Source organism: Syzygium oleosum, unplaced genomic scaffold (assembly GCF_021117445.2).
Source record: "Syzygium oleosum isolate NSW1041296 unplaced genomic scaffold, Sole_v2.1 Sole_v2.04, whole genome shotgun sequence".
In the NCBI taxonomy this organism is placed as follows: domain Eukaryota; kingdom Viridiplantae; phylum Streptophyta; class Magnoliopsida; order Myrtales; family Myrtaceae; genus Syzygium; species Syzygium oleosum.
In genome coordinates this window covers 2,324,650-2,340,457 of record NW_026607488.1, presented here as the reverse complement: position 1 = coordinate 2,340,457, position 15,808 = coordinate 2,324,650, and positions in this window count along the sequence as shown.

Genomic DNA, 15,808 nt, shown 5'->3' with positions numbered 1-15,808 from the left:
AATTCCTATGGCAGCCCCATGATGCGTGGTGGTTAAGATCATATGCAAGTTCATCTGCATTTGGGTATTGCATCATCCGGCCACCGTTTGTTTTTAGGAAATTTTTTCCCAAATCATTCATTTTTTGTGAAACAAACATAGCCTAAATTATAGTCAATTTACCGCCTTCAGATTTAAACACATCAGCCACTTAGCAAATGGACGATCCATATTGGTTGTCCCTATTTTCCGTTTTGCTCGTTATTTCTTTCCATTTTTCCCTTTGCCCCCGAAAACGTGCTTTGGCCTCCGAAGAAAGAAGACGAACGAATGCACAACCTCCGCTCGCATGACGTTGCCACACTAACGCCAGGAGGCCCACCTTCACTGGTACGATATTGCAGCACTCGCCGACATTGATCGCACGAGCCCAACCCTCTCTCCATCTACCCTGTGCCTCACCAATGCCACAAGCCCGACCCTTTCTCAGTCTTGTAGTTTGGGTCAGGGCTAGAGCCGCCAGATATAGTGTTGTCGAGACAAACTCGGCCTCACCCGCCTCGGGCAACGCCAAATCCAAATGTAGTCATGAACGCTAAGAAGGCATGTTTTTTAACCAACGGAAGCCATAGACACCAAGAGTTGCGATCAAAGACGAACTTCAACACTGATTTTTCAATCGTGCTCTCCATTGCTCTAACCGAGCGTGTTTATGGAAGCAATTCAACAACGTGGTTTTTAGGCGCTTTCTCTGTGATAAGAATAAAGTAGAAAAGAGAATTTCTGTATATTTCTGTGTGTCTAATATTGATGATACAAGAGCCTATTTATAGGCTATTCTAGATAACTATCTAAAGTAACAAAATGTTAAAACATCAAATAACATCAAATAGAATCAATCAGGGATGATGGACATCTCTAACATTATCAATCATGAAAGATCGATATCTCTAATATATATCTCTAACATCCCCTCTCAAACTCAAGGTGACATAGAAGAGGTCAACTGGAGTTTGGAAAAGAGATCTTGAAAACGCCTGGGTGGATATGCCTTAGTGAAAACATCTGCCGTCTGATCAATCGATGTAGTGGGAACAAGATGAATAATACCACGATGCACGTGAGAGCGTATGAAATGACAATCTATTTTAATATGTTTGGTACGCTCATGGAAAACATCATTATGTGCTATTTGGATAGCGCTCCGGTTGTCACAATAAATGGTCGTTCCACCATTTTGACGGACGCCCATGTCTTCCAATAACCACCGCAGCCATAGTAATTATGATGTTGTATTAGCAAGAGCGCGATATTCTGCTTCAGTACTTGATCGGGCGATGGTAGTCTGTTTCTTGCTTCGCCAGGAAATAAGAGACTTTCCTAAGAAGAAGCAGTAGCTTGTAGTAGATCGACGATTAAGAGGATCGCCAGCCCAGTCAACATCAGAATAAGCTGTCAACTCTAAGCTTGAGTTAGCAGAAAAGTGAAGACTGTGAAATAAGGTACCCTTGACATAGCGAAGAATTCGAAGAACAGCAGCAAAGTGAGTTGTTCGCGGCGCGGTCATATATTGACTTACGATATGAATAGCATAAGCGATGTTCGGGTGGGTAACAATGAGGTATACAAGACTGCTAACCAACTATCGATAAAGCGTAGGATTTAAAAGAGGAGTGCCATCTTTGTCATCAAATTTGGCATTAGTCTCAATGGGGGTTGTAGCAGTTTTGTCATCGGTAAGTCCAGCTCGAGAAAGAAGATCAGTGGCATATTTTGCTTGAGAAAGATAATAGCCAGAGGAATATGACGTAACCTCCAGACCTAGAAAGTAATTGAACCGTCCGAGATCCTTCATTTCAAACTGTTGACTTAAATACTGCTGAAGTTTCATAATACCATTATGATCATCACTAGTAATAACCATGTCATCCACATATAATAATAGCAGAATATACCCACGAGATGTTTGTTGAACAAAGAGTGCATTGTCATAGGGACTGAACAAAGAGTGCATTGTCATAGGGACTGGACGTAAAACCAAGACGTTCCATGGTGGAACTAAACATAGAATACCATGCACGAGGAGCCTGCTTCAGTCCATATAATGCACGGCGTAGGCGACACACTTTATTAGGAGTGTGAGTATATCCAGGAGGAGGCTCCATATAGACTTCTTTAGTGAGATCACAATTGAGAAATGCATTTTTGACATCCATCTGAAATAGTGGCCAACGCTTAATAGCAGCAACAGCAAGGAGGCTGCGAACAGAAGTAAGACGTGCAACTAGAGCAAACGTCTCATCATAGTCAATGCCATATTCTTAAGCGAAACCTTTTGCCACTAGTCTAGCTTTGTAGCGTTCAACTGTACCGTCTGCCTTGGTTTTGATCTTGTGCACCCATTTATAACCTATAGCCGACTTTTCAGGAGGCAAATCAACCAAATCCCAAGTACGAGATTTTTCTAATGCTTGCAACTCATCCGCCATTGCTTGCTGCCAAAGAGGATTTGTACAAGCTTCTCTATATGTGCGAGGCTCGTGAAAAGAAGCAATTGTAGAATAACAGTGAAAATCATGAAGTCGAACAGAAGGTTGACTTACACGGGTGGAACGACGAACAGGAGAAGAAGAATCTGCGGATGGCAAGACATGTCAGGATCTGCCGAAGTGGGATTTCCAGAAATACCTGCATCAAAATTAGGAGAGGGCAATTCCAAAGAGGAAGAATCGATTGTCATCTTTTGGAAATAGATCTACAGAAGGATTGGTGAAGAAACGGACAGTTGGAACAGTAGGGGAGGATTCAAAAGGACGGAGAGAGGAAAACATCTTATGTTCCCAAAATGTAACATGATGAGACACACGAAGATGATTTGAGATAGGATCCCAACATCTATACCCTTTATGCTCAATGCCATATCTAAGGAAGCAACATAAACGAGCACGAGGTTCTAACTTCGTGCGTTCATTAGGGAGAAGATGTACAAAACATGCACTACCAAAAACTTGAAGTAGACTGTAATTGGGAACACTGTCATACAAACGCTCGTAAGGAGAAATGTTACCTATAATAGGTGACGGAATACGATTGATAGTATATACAGCAGTATGACAGGCCTCTCCCCAAAACTGTTCTGGACAAGATGCTGAGATTAAAAGAGTTTGTACGATATCTAAGATATGCCTGTGTTTACGCTCTGCTCGACCATTTTGTTGAGAAGTTCCTGACAAGAACGGTGAATGACAGTACCATTCTGAGAAAGAATTCTAAGGAACTCTCTGTCCCTATATTCCATAGCATTATCAGTACGAAAAACTTTGATATCTCGAGAAAATTGTGTTTTGATCATGGCAGCAAAGTTACCATAGATATGAGTAAGTTCATATCGATTCTTCATAAGATATAGCCATGTAAAACGAGAATAATCATCCACAAAAATCACAAAGTAACGAGATCCACCCATAGTGGGAGTAGGAGAAGGTCCCCAAATATCTGAATGAATGAGATCAAATGGAGCATAAGAGACCGATTCACTAATATTAAATGGTAAAGCATGATGTTTTCCCAATTTACAAGGCAAGCAATCAAAAGATTTATTGTCAACGGAACCTCAATGACCACTTAAAATTAAAGGACTTAATTTAGAATAAGAAGGATGACCCAAACGAGAATGCCAAGTTTCAGATCATACTGTGGCTGCACAACTAATGAAGGAATTGGGAAGCTTTAACGAAACAAGTTCAAACAAGCAACCCACTTTACGGCCTGTCCCAATTGTCTATCCCGTCCGTGGATCCTGCACACGGCAACCATTCAAAGAAAACTGAATGTCAAAACCAAGTTCACATAGCTGTCCCACATATATCAAGTTTAATGAAAGCTTGAGAATCATAAAATGTATCGGGCAAGGATAATGTGGACGTCAAAATGTTCCCTGTATGACTCACTAGCATCTTAGAGTTATCAGCGGTATGAATAATAGGTGCTTATGAAGTGTTTGATTTTGACTTGAATAAATGGGAGTTGGAGGCCATGTGATTACAGCAGGCAGAATCAAAGAACCACGAATCAGAAGTACCTGGATTAACCGACAGAGCAGAGGAGTTAGGTACAGAGGAATTAGAAGTACCAGATTCTTGAATAATGGAATGGACTGTGGATCGAAGATCATCTAATGATAGAGTAATTGATGAACGGTTGGAAGAATCCTCAATGGTAGAAGCAGTAGTGGACGAACGCACATGTGGACCTCTGAATCGAGATCGGTTGTTTGTTCCCATATGTTGCTTAGGTTGTAGCTGATAACAATTGGATGTACGATGACCAGGTCGATGGCAGTGCGTACAGTAAGGTTTGCGCCATGAGGAAGAACCAAAAGTGGCAAGTATTGCATCTGCAGGAGTGGAGACTGATAGAGTAGCGCGTTGTGCTTTTAAAGTAGCTAGTCGAGTCTCTTCGGTCAACAGTTCTGAGACAACTGCCTCAAGATGAGGTAAAGGATCTTGATGCAAAAGTGAAGCTTGCACAGGTTCAAATTCATCATTAAGTGCCATTAGAAATTGCATTACACGCATTCGATCACGATATTCAGTAAACAAGCGGGCATCAGTAGTTGACTCCCATTTAGGCTCAGATAAGGCTAGCTGATCCCATATAGCATGCATCGAAGATAAAAGTTCGTTAATAGACTCACCTGTTTCCTGATGCATGCGATGTAAATTCCCTAACAATTGATATTGATGAGCAATGTCAAACGTGGAATAACGACTGGCAAGAAGATCCCAAGCTTCCTTTGTTGTATCTAGTCGACCAAACTGAAGTTTGATAGATGGAATCGAAGTGTTTCGAATCCACGTGAGTATCTGATGATTCCTGCTATCCCACTCCTCCAATCGATCAGCAAATTTATCGTCAGTCTTACCAGTAGCCTAAATAGGTTCGTGAATATCTCCATTGATGTAATGCCAAAGCTTACGTCCTTTCAGAAAACTTGACATTTCTTGAGCCCATAAGATATAATTTGATCCATTCAAGATGGTTTGAATGGGTACTGAGACTTCCAAGTTTTCCATGATATGTAATAAACTAGAATATACCCAATATAATGAATTCTAAGAAAACCGATATTTCCAAGGTCGATATTGAAAAAATAAGGCCAAAAATGGATTCAGGACGTCGAAATACCTCAGGAATCGATCTGAAAATGCCAAGAACCGGTCCAAAAGAGATCGAACCGGTCAGAAAATAGATAAACCGTTCTGGTCAACGCCGGACAATGGTCGGTCAGCGCGGTCAACCGTCACAGTGCTATGATGACGTGGCAGATGACGAGGCACAGATATCACACGTGGCAGATGACTTGGCGGTGACGTGTTGCTGACGTCATATGATGACGTCAATGGTTCGAACAGGTGGATCGCGTGAGTCTCACGCGGCGCATGGATCTCACGCACAGAGGACCTCGGAGGCGCGTGAGGACGTGTGCAGAGGTTTCCGGCGACGTTCGTTGCTGTTCTGGACTTGTCGGAGGATGGAGAACCTGTCTATAGTGTTTGTTTTGGATTATATCCAACTATTGACGTCGGAAAAAGGACTTACAGTCGACGGCGTAGGAGGGCCCGTGACGTGGTGGCGCGTGACGGCGCATGTAGAGGCTTCCCGAGCTTACAAAAACACCGTGGCCCCTTCCTTAAAAAAATATTGGCTCTGATACCATGATAAGAATAAAGTAGAAAAGAGAATTTCTGTATATTTCTGTGTGTCTAATACTGATGATACATGAGCCTATTTATAAGCTATTCTAGATAACTATCTAAAGCAACAAAATATTACAATATCAAATAACATCAAATAGAATCAATCAGGGAGGATTGATATCTCTAACATTATCAATCAGGGAAGATCGATATCTCTAATATATATCTCTAATACTCTGAAAGGGTGTGACTTATCTATAGGAGCTCCTTTACATATGGATAGGTAGAACAAAACTCATGAATTGATGAAAGAGAAGTTGGTCCTTGAGAGGAGGTACATTCATAAATGCATTGATAATGGATGCGTCGTGAGGCACTCACTTCTATATCGGTGATGGTGACTAAGTTGCCTTCTTTGATCAATAACAGGTGCACAGATTTTTAGGACAATGACAATGACACAAATAGTTCTTGAACTTTGACTTAATGTGTAATGTGGTATCTGAAATTTTAGTTTGTTTAAAGTAATTCATGAATTTTAACTTAATATTTAATGTGGTCCCTGAACTTTTGCTTTGTTCAATGCGGTCCTTGGACTTTTAAGACATATTCAATGTAGTCCCTAAACTATATGAAAATATTTAATGTAGTCCCTAAACTACATGAAAATGTTTAATGTAGTCATTCCATTAATTCAAGTTCAGGGATAATATTGAATAATTAAGAGACCAAATTGAACACGTACCAAAAATTCAATGATGATATTAAATAAATTAAAAGTTTTGGGATTACAATGTACATTGAATTAAAGTTCAAAGACCATATTAAACAAATTAAAAGTTTAGGGACGGCATTGCACATTGGACGAAAGTTCAAGACTGCTTATGTCATTTTCTCAAGATTTTTTTTTAACAACCTAAAAAATTTCTTTAAAAACTACATGTAGGCTCTCTCACCGAGTCGGGTTAAACTTTATAAATAATTAAATATTTTCGAAGTACCATGTTATGGAAAAGTATGGGAGAGTTCCATTTCATAGATGATCAGGTGGAGAGAGCAAATCAATAATGCAAGAAACGTCTGAAATTTGTACTTTTTGTATGTTAATTGTGAGCACTCTATCTTAGTATGCGGTTGTGTAGTTTATTAAAGATCGAAGCATGTCGAGTTTCATAGTCCACCTCTACCAACTACCAGTTCCTTCTTTGGTTCTGTCATGTAATGCTCATTCCTTTATCATTTTACTTGTGCTTTTTAACCGGAAGGTGGATTCGATTGAGCGGCTAAATAATATATATATAAGTTTCGTGTTACCAAAAGATTTGATTGATTGGCTTTATAAACGGTGCGCTCGTTCATTTCCACTCTTCTTTAAAAAAAAAGATAGTATTATCTTATTCGACTTTTAACTTTTATTTTTAATATGAGATGTGTGATTTTGTTACCCTAAGTACCTATTTTTTTTAAAGAATAAATTAGAGCTCATTTTTGCAATTATATTTAGTTAAAATATTATATTCATTTTCGCAGAAATTTATGTATGAAATATTAGATGGCTCAATTTCACCCAATAAGCCCGTCGAAACAACACCAATTTACGGCTTTCCTTTTAGGAAACAAGGTTACCTTAGATCTTCATCAGCCCGAGATATTCAACATTATATAATATATCAAATACTACAACTATAAATATAAATATGAGGATGACATTGTTTAAACTGGAAAAAAAAAGAAAAATTAATTAACGAGTACAAGATGGATCTAGCCCCATGCACCCCATAATCTTCGTAGCCGACAGACGCGCACGTATACATCAAACACTATTTCTGCGTAGCTTTTCATTGGTTTGAGGAATTGGGTCGTATGTTAACACTATTTCTGCGTAGCTTCGTGGAAGTAAAAGGGAGAGTGTGTTTTGGTTTCGAGCAATCGGATCAAACGAGAGTCTTTACGCGGTAGACGTGTATGAATTGCCTTGACCATATAATCTTCGGATGCAACGACGATAAAAGAAGAGTTAAAGGTATTTTGGAAGCTTTCTTGGCAAATATCAGGTGGCATTTTAGTGAATTAGGAGCTTGTTTGAGTTCATACATCCCTTTAAGCAAATTCCTATGGCAGCCCCATGATGCGTAGTGGTTAAGATCATATGCGAGTTCATCTGCATTTGGGTATTGCATCATCCGGCCACCGTTTGTTTTTAGGAAATTTTTTCCCAAATCATTCTTTTTTCGTGAAACCAACATAACCTAAATTATAGTCAATTTACCGTCTTCAAATTTAAACACATTAGCCGCTTAGCAAATGGACGATCCATATTGGTTGTCCCTATTTTCCGTTTTGCTTGTTATTTCTTCCCATTTTTCCCTTTGCCCCTGAAAACGTGCTTTGGCCTATGAAGAAAGAAGACGACCGAACACACAACCTCCCCTCGCATGACGTTGCCACACTGACGCCAGAAGGCCCACCCTCACTGGTACGATATTGCAGCACTCGCCGACATTGATCGCACGAGCCCAACCCTCTCTTAATCTACCCGTGCCTTACCGATGCCACAAGCCCGACCCTTTCTCAGTCTTGTAGTCTGGGTCAGGGCTAGAGCCGCCAGATATAGTGTTGTCGAGACAGACTCGGCCTCACCCACCTCGGGCAATGCCAAATCCAAATGTAGCCATGAACGCTAAGAAGGCATGTTTTTTAACCAATGAAAACGATAGACACCAATAATTGCGATCAAAGACGAACTTCAACACGGACTTTTAAGTCGTGCTCTCCATTGCTCTAACCGAGCGTGTTTATGGAAGCAATTCAGCAACGTGGTTTTTGGGCGCTTTGTCTGAAAGGGTGTGACTTATCTATAGGAGCTCCTTTACATATAGACCGGTAGAACAAAACTCATGAATTGATGAAAGAGAAGTTGGTCCCTGAGAGGAGGTACATTCATAAATGCATTGATAATGGATGCGTTGTGAACCACTCACTTCTATATCGGTGATGGTCACTAAGTTGCCTTCTTTGATCTATAACAGGTGAAAAAGATTTTGGGACAATAACACAAATAATTCTTAAACTTTAACTTAATATGCAATGTGGTCCCTGAACTTTTAGTTTGTTTAATGTAGTCCGTGAACTTTAACTTAATATTTAATGTGGTCTTTGAACTTTTGCTTTGTTCAATATGATCCATGGATTTTTAAGACATGTTCAATGTAGTCCCTAAACTATATGAAAATGTTTAATGTAATCCTTCAATTAATTCAAGTTCAAGGATAGTATTGAATATTTTCATATAATGAAGGGACTAAATTGAACACGTACCAAAAGTTCAGTGATGACATTGAACAAATTAAAAGTTCAGAGATCACAATGCACATTGAGTTAAAGTTCAGGAACCACATTGAACAAATTAAAAATTTAGGGACTACACTACATATTGGACCAAAGTTCGAGACTGTTTATGTCATTTTCTCAAGATTTTTTTTAACAACCTAAAAAATTTCTTTAAAAACTACATGTAGGCTCTCTCACCAAGTCGGGTTGAACTTTATAAATAATTAAATATTTTCGAAGTACCATGTTATAGAAAAGTATGGGAGAGGTCCACTGCATAGATGATAAGGGGGAGAGAGCAAATCAATAATGCAAGAAACGTCTGAAATTTGTACTTTTTGTATGTTAATTGTGAGCACTCTACCTTAGTATGCGGTTGTGTAGTTTATTAAAGATCTAAGCATGTCAAGTTTCATAGTCCACCTCTACCAACTACCAGTTCCTTCATTGGTTCTGTCATGTCACGCTCATTCTTTTATCATTTTAATTACTTGTGCGTTTTTGACCGGAGGGTGGATTCGATTGAGTGGCTAAATTATATATATATAAGTTTCGTGTAACCAAAAGATACGATTGATTGGCTTTATAAACGATTCGCTTGTTCATTTCCACTCTTCATCAAATAAAAAGATAGTATATATCTTATTCGATTTTTAACTTTTATTTTTAATATTAGATGTGTGATTTTGTTACCCTAAGTACCTATTTTTTTTAAAAAAAGAACAAATTAGAGCTCATTTTTGCAATTATATTTAGTTAAAATATTATATTCATTTTCGCAGAAATTTATGTATGAAATATTAGATGGCTCAATTTCACCCAATAAGCCCGTCGAAACAACACCAATTTACGGCTTTCCTTTAAGGAAACAAGGTTACCTTAGATCTTCATCAGCCCGAGATATTCAACATTATATAATATATCAAATACTACAACTATAAATATAAATATGAGGATGACATTGTTTAAACTGGAAAAAAAAAGAAAAATTAATTAACGAGTACAAGATGGATCTAGCCCCATGCACCCCATAATCTTTGTAACCGACAGACGCGCACGTATACGTCAACGACCCCACCCCATGAACCTAGTACAAACTTAGTATCACTATTGAGACTCAACGACGATCGGCGGTCCTGGCGGTCGAAGGTGTATGGAGATAGATCCTTCTCTCGATCACATCCGATCATCACTCAGATCGAATTGGGTTATGTGTTGGCAAACCCTAATAGGTTAAGGAGAAGATAAGAAAACGAAGCCGCAGCGGCGACGAAGAGGAGGAACAAACAGAGGCGGACGGCGACGGCGACTGTGCCTTCTACCCTCTCCTCGTGGCGGGGCCGGCCAGGACGCAGACGCCTTCGCCGCCTCGGGAGCGCCTTGTCCATGCGCAAGTCCCCCTGCATTCCTCTTGCTTCCTCGGATTCAAGAGACGGCTGCTCCTCTCCATTTTCCTCTCATGATTTCGGGGGTTCTAAGACAGAATTACGAGGAAGATCTTTGGCAATCATTGCACTTAAATAGAGATAGAAATTCATGAGATTTTCATGGGTGTTTGAGGAATCTGGTCGTGTAGACAGTTTCTGTGCAACTTCGAGGAAGTAGAAAGGGAGATTACGATTTGGTTTCTGCAAATTCTTAGAAGTTAAAAAGTCTTTACGCGGTGTACGTGAATGAGATTGTCTTGACCAAATAGTCTTCGCATGCAACGCCGGCAGAAGAGAATCAAGGGCGGTGTTGTGGAAGCTTTCTTGGCAATTATCAAGTGGGATTCTAGCGGGGAAAAATGTCAAAAAAGTCCTAAACCTTTTGCATTGGTGACAATTTAGTCCTAAACTTTTTTTTTATATCAATTCAGTTCTAAACTTTTTGCATTTGTGCCAATTTAATCATAAACTTTTTTTTGGTGCCAATTCAGTTCTAAACCTTTTACATTAGTGCCAATTTAGTCCTAAACCTTTTTTTGGTACCAATTCAGTCCTAAACCTTTTGCATTTGTGTCAATTCAGTCCTAAAAATTTTGTCTTTATGCCAATTCAGTCCTTTCGGCCAATTTTGGCAGGATTTTGCTGAGGTGGACGCCGGTCACCGGCGCTGACGTGGACAACTTTTAATAATATTTTAATAATTTTTGAATTTTTATTTATTGTTTTCTTTTCTTTTTTTTTTCCCTCCCCTCCCTCCGTCCACCAGCCGGTCGTTGGACAGGCGACCGGCCGGAGGCCAGAGGCCGGCGAGGCTCGCCCTCTCCAGCCTTGCAGCCTCGCGCTGGGCGGGCGAGCCTCGCCATTGCTAGACGAGGCCCGACCTCGCCGGATCTGGCGAGTTTGGGCCTCGGTGAGGTCAGGCCTCGCCCAGTTGCTGGCGAGGCTCGAGCCCTTGCCAGAGGCCTTTGACCTCACGGCCTCCGGCGAGGTCTGGTCTTGGCCAACCGCAGGCGAGGCTCGAGCCCTCGCCAGAGGCCGCGAGGTCGAAGGCCTCTGGCGAGGTCCAGCCTTGCCTAGCCATGGCGAGGCTCGCCTTCGCCGTCACTAGCGAGGGCGAGCCTCGCTAATGGCCGGTCGCCGGTCCAGCGACCTGCCGGAGAAAAGAGGGAGGGGAGGGAAAAAAAGAAAAGAAAAGAAATAAAAATTCAAAAAATATTAAAATATTATTAAAAGTTATTCATGTTAGTACCGGTGACCGGTTGCCGGTCGGCCGGCGTTCACTTTAGCAAAATCCGGACAAAATTAGCTGGAAGGACTGAATTGGCATAAAGACAAAACGTTTAGGACTGAATTGACATAAATACAAAAGGTTTAGGACTAAATTGACACAAATACCAAATGTTTATGACTTTTTGACACTTTTCCCCATTCTAGTGAATTTGGCTTGTTTGATCTTCAAGCAAAATCCTGATGCCGGGCACCATGGTGCCATGGTGGTTAAGATCAAATGCGAGTCTTAATGATCTATTTATTAAGTGTCGGTTAAGGGTGCGGTTGGGGCAGCTTGGACCCAAAGATTTTGTATTTATGCAGAGGGCATCGACTCGAAGGATTTTCATGAAAAGCACGTAGTGTTTGGTAAAAAACTTATAATATAGCCATTGAAAAGCAATATTTCAAATAAGAAAAAAGAAAAGAAAAAAGGAGAACAGAGGGCTGCGAGGTTGCGCGATCCCAACCAACATGATGCTGGTGTCGCATGACCCCAGATGGGTTAGCTTTGTTTGTGAGGGTGAATTTGGAATTTAGATAGTTCAGTGAGGGCAATGTTCAAAGGCACAAAATTTCATTGGTCCCTGAAGTTGCATTCTGGAAACGCTATATCCTAAAGTAGCCAATTCAAGGGGGACTTGCCTTGTTTTGAGCGTTTGCGAAGCAAAACTTTGTACCAAAGGCCCTTGAAATTGTGTTACCAAACACCAAAATTTTAGCTCAAGTGCCTTTGAGACCCAAAGCTCTAATGCTGAACCAAATGTAACTTATATCATTTTATATTCTCTTGAAAAAAGATATTAGTGAAGCAAAATTCTATATACATATATATAAATATATACTTTATTAGTTGTTTTACTATCAGCAAGTAATTCCATAGACGTGTTAGTTCCCCAACTTACATTGGCGGATGATTGTAGAAAGTACACGGGTCCATGCTCATGAACCAATAGATCAATATATAAAGAGCATATAGAGCTAACCTCATAAAGCAATATCCTAAGCCGGAACCTTCGGATCGTATGAAGTCCCATTTCATATCCAAGGACATCCTTCCGAGCATGGTGGCCACAATATTCATCGCGCGCGCATCACATTGGCATCGCCTCGGCGCCTTTCGATCATGGAAGCCAGGAACACCAAGATGGCGATCTCAACGAACTTCAAGGCGGATTTAGTTGCAGCCTCCATTCCTTCCTTACATAGTTAGGTGGAAGGAAAGTCATGAATAGATGAAAGAGAAGTTGGCTCTTGAGAGGAAGTACATTCATGAATGCGTGGATAATTGATGCATTGCGAGATTCCCATAAACGACTAGACTTGTAAATTGCCTCTTGTGCGAAAAATAGCATTTGCCTAATTTAGCTTAAATCTGTCCTTATGATGTACACTAGGTCGGTCGTGGTGCATGGTTACTACTTATTAATTTTCGTATCCCTTTTCGGGGTTCCGACATGACAAGTGATTGTGAAATTTGATGGGTGGGCTTTTTATATTACGGCCTTGTTTGTTTCCCCTCTTCCTGAAGCGGTAGACATGACATATCTAAAATAAGGACACCGCGAATGTCATAATTTTTTTTTTAATGATTTGAGTGTTACAACTTCTAAAAATCATTCGCTTGAGTGTCATAATTTTTAATTGATCACTTAAGTACCATAACCTTTTAAAAACGTTCATCTAAGTGCCGAAAATTCGACATGGTATGATACTTGTAGTTGACGTTTTTCGAAAATTATGACACTTAAATAATCGATTGAAAATTTATATAGCACTCAAGTGATTGAAAAAAAAGTTATGGCCCTCAAGTGAGCGCCATAAGCAACATACTCAAATGATCGAAAGAAAGTTATGGCACTCAAATAAGGACTGTATGAAAATTATGGCATTTGTGGTATCCTTTTCTCGGAGATATCTTATTGGAATTTTGGCTTTTGCTTTTAATATAAGATATGTGATTTTGTAACCCTAAATACCTTTTTTCTTAAAAGTGTACAAGTTAGAGCTCAATTTTTTATTGTCATTTTTTATAGATAAAATATCATAATCATTTTCATAGAAAATTAAGCATCAATTATAAGATGGTTTAGTGTCCCCCAATAAGCAAGAAAAGTACCGAAAAAACTCTAAACTTGTTACATTGGCACCAATTTAGTCCTAAATCTTTTCACATTGATATCAATTCAGTCCATCTGGCCAATTTAGGCTGGATGCTGACCGTCCTATATGGTATGGCCAGTGCTGACGTGAACATTTTTAATAATATTTTTTGAATTTTCTATAATTTTTTTCTTTTCTTTTTTCTTTCTTTTTTTTCTTCATTTTTGTCGACGAGGACCAACAAGCCCTCGCCAGATCTAGGTGAGGGCCAATCGTCTAGAGACGGTGGGGCTGCAATGGCCCTGGACGAGGCCATCATGGCTAGGGCCGGCTACTCTGGTCATGCCAGTAGGACAGCCGGCGTCCACGTTAGCGATTTCGGCCTAAATTGGTCAGCTAGACTAAATTGGTTCCAATGTGAAAATGTTAGGACTGAATTGGTCTAATTAAAAGGTTTATGACTGAATTGGTCCCAATGTAATATGTTTAGGACTTTTTTGGTACATTTTCCCCTAACAAGCTTATTAGAGATATTTAGGATATTTCAGCATTATTCTTATCTTGGGATTACAGGTAGACGATATTGAGGTGCACTTGTGAACTCGATGCATCTGGAGTAAACTTTTTTTTTATCTCGTCTTCTTTCTTTTTCAATAACTAGTAATTTCCCTCTCTGAAGTCGATCCCCAACATTGTCTATCTCCGATGCGATGGCAATCCCTTGCCACGACGGTAACCTCCTATGTGATGCAACCTCCTGCCCTGCCACGATGATAGCTTCCTATCCCAATGACAGTCTCTTGCCATGAAGCCTGCACAACAGCCATGACAACACATAACGGCCACGTTAATGTCAACCAGTTCTCTCTTCGCCATAGCGAACCGCTTTGGCAATCCACCCAGGCTTTTTCCGACTTTTTATCCAAACTCAAGTTAACTTCTTCCAAGTCACCTAGATAATTTTGATATTTCCAAAAGATGTTTGAGATATTTCCCTTGAAAAATCTTTGTATTTTCTTTTGATCGTTCATATCAGTGATTGATACGTTACCTAAATAGTTGTCTGATAAAGTAAATAGGCTCGTGTACTTTGTATAAGATTTTATCGAATATACAAAATTTAAATAATTTTCTCTTCCGCGTTATTTATTATCAAAGCCTATCGAAACAACGCCACTTTATGATTTTCCCATTAAAAATCGATTTTTGAGGATAAAGAAAACCGAGGCCACCTTAGATATGTCTCAATAAGCAGACCTAAAGATTCGAGATATTCATTTTTAACTAAAATATCATATATTAAAATATAAAAACTCAAAAAGTAAAAGCTCCATCTGACGTACCCACAATTTTTTCCACGTCTTATAATTTTGGACGAAAAGAAGGCATAGAAAGTGGGTCCTATTATTGCGCGTTTATTTGCTTTCGAGAAATTTAAATAAAAAACATGTTGCCTAATTCAACCATCATATCTATTCCCTCGACCAATTAGTCCTTTGCTAAATTTTCAAATTAGTCTTTTTATCATGTTTGAGATCGCTAACCGTTTTGCACAAGACAAAAAAAAAATCTTAAACTTTGAAATTAATTTTTTTATGATAAGGAACAAAAAAAGCCCTCGAGTTACTAGATTGTGTGGGGAAACACGCATGACTAAATTTTCATATTGCGAAAAAATAAGCAATCGAACAATAAAATAAATAAGAACAAGGAAATAGATTTGAAACCGAATTTAAGTGGTTTGGTTGGTGGCATTTACTCCACGTGAGAGCAGAGCGGGACCACTGTAGATTAAGCAATACAAAAAAAAATTATAATTTTATTAAAGTCACTCAAATACTCTCAGCATTTTCCATTTCCTCGTTACATCCAATAAATGACATAGTGTTTACCCCCACAATATCTCGCAAAACAATATCTCAATCTCACAAATGAACTCACAAACCATACCGCAAGATTTATTGGCTTGAACATCAAAAGCTCCTCCTGAATGCAATTCAT